Source organism: Mobula hypostoma, chromosome 21, assembly GCF_963921235.1.
Source record: "Mobula hypostoma chromosome 21, sMobHyp1.1, whole genome shotgun sequence".
NCBI classification, from domain to species: domain Eukaryota; kingdom Metazoa; phylum Chordata; class Chondrichthyes; order Myliobatiformes; family Myliobatidae; genus Mobula; species Mobula hypostoma.
The window spans coordinates 32201109-32207108 of NC_086117.1; positions in this window are offsets into that span (position 1 = coordinate 32201109).

Genomic DNA, 6000 nt, shown 5'->3' on the forward strand with positions numbered 1-6000 from the left:
AGTGTGTATTTTCCCAACTTTCCTTTCCTGAAGTCCACAATCAATTCTTTACTGTTAGTGAAATTTAGTGCAAGATTGTTGTTGTGACACCAGTCAACCAGCCAATCTATCTCATTTCTGTATGCCTGTTACTGTTTCAATCATCTCTAGCCAACTTTCAGAATATTTTTGCTCTCTTGAACAATAAAGGAATGAGGGAAATCTTTCAATGGAGAAGAGACTTTGGTTTCTACCAACTGCATCTTGTGATCACTTGGGGTACTGGGAATGGCAAAAGTAGAATTTAAAGAAGTGACAGTGAGTGTCATATCATCTTCAGATGCCTTCCCCCTGCCGTATCAGCTCCACCTCCAGGAGGTATGGTGCATGGTGCACGGTGCACGGTGTTGATTTTTCTATTCTTTGTTCCTCTCTGGTGGCTTTGATTAGCACTTACCTCGTTCTGCGCCCTGGTGAGTTGGGCAGGATTTGCCTCGGTGAAGTAGTTGTTACATGTGACCTGCTGGGAATGCTGCAGTCGGGAGGAAATGGTATTTGACAACGTGTGAGGACAGTGATGAGGATCTTGTGCCTGCAATCGCCATCACAGCTTTTCTTTCCATTGGTACTTTTGTCTTCTGTATGTGTGTGGAGAGTCTTATTGACCCTGCTGTCACTATCCTTGCTTCAACAATCTCTGTGTTTCACCGGCACTGATTGCAGATTGTACGCACTTCTCATTCAATATGGCTGCAGCTTCACTTTGGTGCTATCCAGTCATTAAATTCAATATATTACGGTGTATAGTTCATGTTTAATTTATTTTTTTCTCATGAATACTGTTTATTTATTTATTGACATACAGTGCAGAGTAGCACTTTCTGGATCTTCGAGCTGCACCACCCAGCAATCCGCTGTCTTACCTTTAGCCTAATCACGGGACAATTTACAATGACCAATTAACCTGCCAACCAGTATGTCTTTGGATGGTGGGAGGAAACCAGAACACCTGGAGGAAACCCACGCAGTCACAGGGAGAAGGTAAAAATCCTTACAGGCAGTGGCGGGATTTGAACCCAGGTCACTGATACTATAAAGCAGTATTCTAGCCACTATACTACTGTGCCACCCCAGTGCTATGATTATATGAAGCTATGTGCCTGTGAAGCTGCGGCAGTTTTTCATTTCATGTCTACGGACAAATGCTGATGTATTTGACAATAAACTTGAATTTGACTTTTCAAAAGGTAGAATGGTTAGCTTCAGCTGGGCACGATAATATTGAGTAGACAGTTCATGTACACCCTGAATGGGGTGAGATGGGTTACGCTCACTCTCCCATTGTCAATTTTTCAATTTCATCCAGTTTGTCTCTGTAAATGCCGTAGATAATGAGCAAAAAATGTGTGCAGTTTGAGAAGTTGGCTGGATGGCCAATGAACTGTTAGAATGCACTGTAATTGGTGTGCCGTCTTCACTGAACCAGTGGCTGTTCCCTCTGTTATCAGTAGTTGAATAGATGATCCTAGAAATACCGAGACCTCTCACTGGAAACAGTGAAAATAGTGGTTATCTCAGTGACAGCCAAAGGTTGCCGGCTTTACTTCATCCATTGTATCTGATTATTTTCCACAACAGGAACTGGAACTTTAATGAGGACCTGAATGCAGCCACTGTGTTGGTTAGGATCCTCTTCCAGTATCAGGGCCTAAGCAGGCATTGGGTACCTCGAATAAAGCCATCCTAACCATCGTAAGGACAGAGAAAGAACCAAAGTAAATAATGGGAGAGAAAAATGCATAAGTTAGAGTCAAAATAAAGTAAAAAATGTTTCAGAAAGGGAAATAAAAATGTGAATGAGGTAGAAGATTAGGAGAGTAAAATGACACAAAAATGAAGGAATATATAAAAAAAAGCATTAAATTTTTGAAACCTCCATAAACATTTTATTACCTGCAAGAATGATAATCCACTATTTTATTGATTTTCCTGGGCCTCCGAGGTTGAAAGACATGACTAGATTGTAAATCATGCCATTAACAGAATCATTTTGATATGAATTACTGGCACTAAATGGCTGCAATAAAATTAATTGGCATCAGCGGAGCAAATCCAGCTACTTCTTGTCGCCCAATGAATATCAATAGGGACCACCCATTTTTTTCAGAAGTTAAAGGCAGCGTGGAACAAATGTGGTGATTTGAAATTATGGGATGCCTCTTCCGTTCCTCAAGTTGTTGTTATGAAGCAATAATTGAAGCTTCATGAATTCACTAATGTTTCTTTAACAATTTGTTACAATTCTATTTTCACTGTCACCTTTGAAGTAAAACATTATGACTTCAAGTACTTTGGAGTGTTGAGTACATCACATTAATGAATTATGAAGCACTAGGGGAGAGTTGTGTTATCGAAGGTTCTACCTTTCCGATCAACTGTCTAACCACTGATACATAAGCCTGCTTATTTAGAGAAGCAGGAATTTCTCCCAGATGCTGAAATACCTCGTGAGCTGTAATCCAGAGAGACTGGCCATTCATTGCAAAAAGTGCCTTGGTAGCCCCCTTGTTGAAGAATCTGTTGCTCTAACCTGCAGACCTAGATCTCTCTGTGGTTTTCAAGCTATATTATTAACTTTGACTCAAGTAATTCTATCCTCATCCTCCTCTGTGCTCCACACACCGAACAGAAAAAAAGACAGATAATGCTTTTGATTTCCAACAAAAACAATCACCTGCACAATTCTATTTTCATTTATGTCTTTTTCTATTATTTCCTCCCTTTTCCTCTCTTCCCATTTATATTTCTAATCATCTCCTGTTATTGTTGGCTGAACTTAAGAAAGTGAAACACCTTGACTGATCTCGTTTCAGGGCACATAGAGTCACACCTTATTCCTTCATTGTATGAGCTGTTGTGGTGTTGACTGACTTCGTTTTTCATCAGAATTTAATGGAAATGGAACTAGAAATAGTGGAAAGAGATGGACAAGCCCAGAGGCTGAAACAAATCAAGGAATGTAAAAGTACAAATCATTGACGTACATTAACATTGTTGTTGGTCACCTAAGTGACTATTATCCAAGTGCTAGTACTGACAACATGCCATCAGCTATCCATTTATCAAGGGATGAAAGTCAGAGATTTCCAGTTCTCCACTGTGTACTTTCTTTGTTAGTGCCTTATTTTCTGATGGAGGCTTTATGAGAAGGACAAGTTTCTTGTGCTTCTCTGCAGCCTCTTAAGAAGTCTGGATTTGCTATGCGGTAGACTTGTGCAGGACAATTAAAGTAATTAGAATACCTCTGACTGCTCAATGTGAATAAACTTAGAGATTTCCTTTTGTATTCTCTGCTCAGCGTACACAAGGCAAAAAAGCTGCAGTCTTTGACAAACAACATTCATTCCCTTTCTTCAACATCTGCAGGTTTCTTTTAACATGCAAATTCAATTCCTGTTCCATGGTAACTAAATGTTGATTATTATAATGGAAACAAATAACTTTCACAAATGCAGCACAAATAAGGAAAACATTCCAGAGTGTAGAAGGAGCATTGTAGGAGCAAACACTGAACACTCTGTATCAATCACGGAAGATCCCTTGCATCTGAGTTGGGAGTTGTGAGCCAGAGATTGAACCCAATAATGTAAGTTAAGATTTCAGCGCTTTGTCAGAATGTGCTGCATTGTCAGAAGTGCCAATGTTCTGACAAATTGTTAAACTGAAGCCCGTTATGAACTCGATTAATCAAGGCAAGATAATTAAAAGCTTGTATAATGGCCGTAAACACTTTACATTTCCTGTAAACATGAAAATGTCCGCAGATGCTGGAAATCCAAAGGAACACTCACAAAATACTAGGGAAACTCAGCAGGTCAGGCAGCATCTGTGGAAATGAATAAACAGTTGATGTTTTGGGCCCTTTTTCAGGACTGAGAAGGAAGGGAAAAGATGCCAGAATAAAAAGGTGAAGGGAGGGGAAGGAGGCTAGCCAAGTGGGTGGGAAAAGTCAATGGCCAGAGAAGGAGGAATCTGATAGGATAAGGAAGTGGGCCAGAGGAGAAAGGGAAGAAGGAGGGGACCCGGAGGGAAGTGATAGGCAGGTGAGAAGAAGTAAAAGTTCAGAGTGGGGAATGGGTGGGGCGGGGGGGTAATATTTTTACTTACCACTTGCTTGAAATTGTTGTGAGTAACAGTGATATAGAATGGGTCTGAGTAAGGTGCAACTCTGTCACCAAGTGGAGGCCAATATATCCCAATATTCTGTGGCAATATTTATCTATTTATTGAGATGCAGCACAGAATAGGCCCTTCAAACCACTCCGCCCAGCAACCCCGATGCAACCCCAGACTGATCATGGGACAATTTCCAATGACGAATTAACCTACCAACTGGTATGTTTTTGGATTGTGGAAGAAGACTGGAGAAAACTCACGCTGCCACGGGGAGAACATACTAATTTCTTACAGACAGCGGCAGGAACTGAACCCAGGCCGCTGGTACTGTTAACCGTTGTGCTAACCACTATGCGACCATGCCCACCCCAAGTAACTTGTTGCTATTTAAAAATGGAGGGCCACTCATTTAAAATAAAGACGAGGCATGTTTTTTCTCTCAGTGAGTCATGCATCTTTGGAACTTTCTTCCCTCAGATGGGGCTGTGAGAAGAGAATGTAGAGCCTTATATTGAAAACAATAGCATGCACTAGATAGATTTGTTTGTGACTGAAAGGGAACAGTACAGTACATTAAAAAAAAGAGGTTGAATGTTAGTGATGACCGGACTGAAAGGAATATGAGGGTATGCAGTGGCAGAGAGGGATGAGTCTATCTGAGTTAGTGTGAGGATTAATTTGAAGTAGAATTAAGAAGGAAGGGGAAGGGCATCGGAATAATACACACATATGTGAATACATCCTTGTATTTTTCTTCCCTGATTTACAAGAGTTATTAAACCACTTGCAGCACCGAAAGCATGGATTACACTCCTGCTTCTCACTTCATTGTCCATCATTTTACTGCTGACAGTGGCAAACTTCTACCGCCTGTCAGGTTGCCCCTGTGGGAAGTTAAAACATCCAGCATGACATCATGTGATGTACCATTGAAGTGAGGGGAAACCCTTAGCACCTCTTATCAGTATCTCTCATTCACTCTCTGAGATACTAAAAAATACTGAGTGATTCGACCGAAGTATTTTATTAATGATTCAAAGATTCAAAGTTGAAGTGTATTTATTATCAAAGTATGCATGCAGTATACAACCCTGAGATTTGTCTTCTTCACAGAAAGGAAACCATGGAGCTGTTCAAAGAAAATCATCAGTCACCCCTCCCCCCACACATAAAAAAAAACAAATTGCTCAACGGCAACAAAAAAAGGTACGAGTGAAAAATACAGAATATGAAACGCAAAATTGTAAGAGTCCAGGCTTATTCAGTTCAGCTCAGAGTTCGTTACCTGCATGCTGCCCTGATCAAAATCACCCAAAATAGCAACAAAAAAAGAAGAGGCCAGAAACCAGAAACATATCATAACATGAACAACAGAATCCAATCCACAAACCACATCAATTAAATCTTGCCCAAGACACAGAACTCGGCCACTATCCTCCTACAGCATCGGGGGAGAGAGAGACCATTTGAATGCAGAAACTTTCCTCCGGCAGAAGTGAGCAAGCAGCTGGTAGATGGCACTAAACGCTCGCTCACCTTCTGCACTCACCTTGAAGATTTCAATCTACTCAGTGCTTTAATTGATGAGATCGGTGAGAAATGGAGTCAATCTTGTGTTCACAACCCTCTCGAGGCTTCCTGGCCGTATGGCCACACGCTTCGCTCAAAGCCTCACAGAAGCTTCTCACGGACAGTGAACCAACAATTCACTCAATCAGCCCAAAAGCACAGCACTAAAATGTAGACCACAGGCCCCAACAGTAGCAGAACCATACTTGAAAGAAAAAGATGATGTAAAAGAAGTGAAAGAATTAGTTTTGTGAGCCATCTGAAGGCTGTCACCAT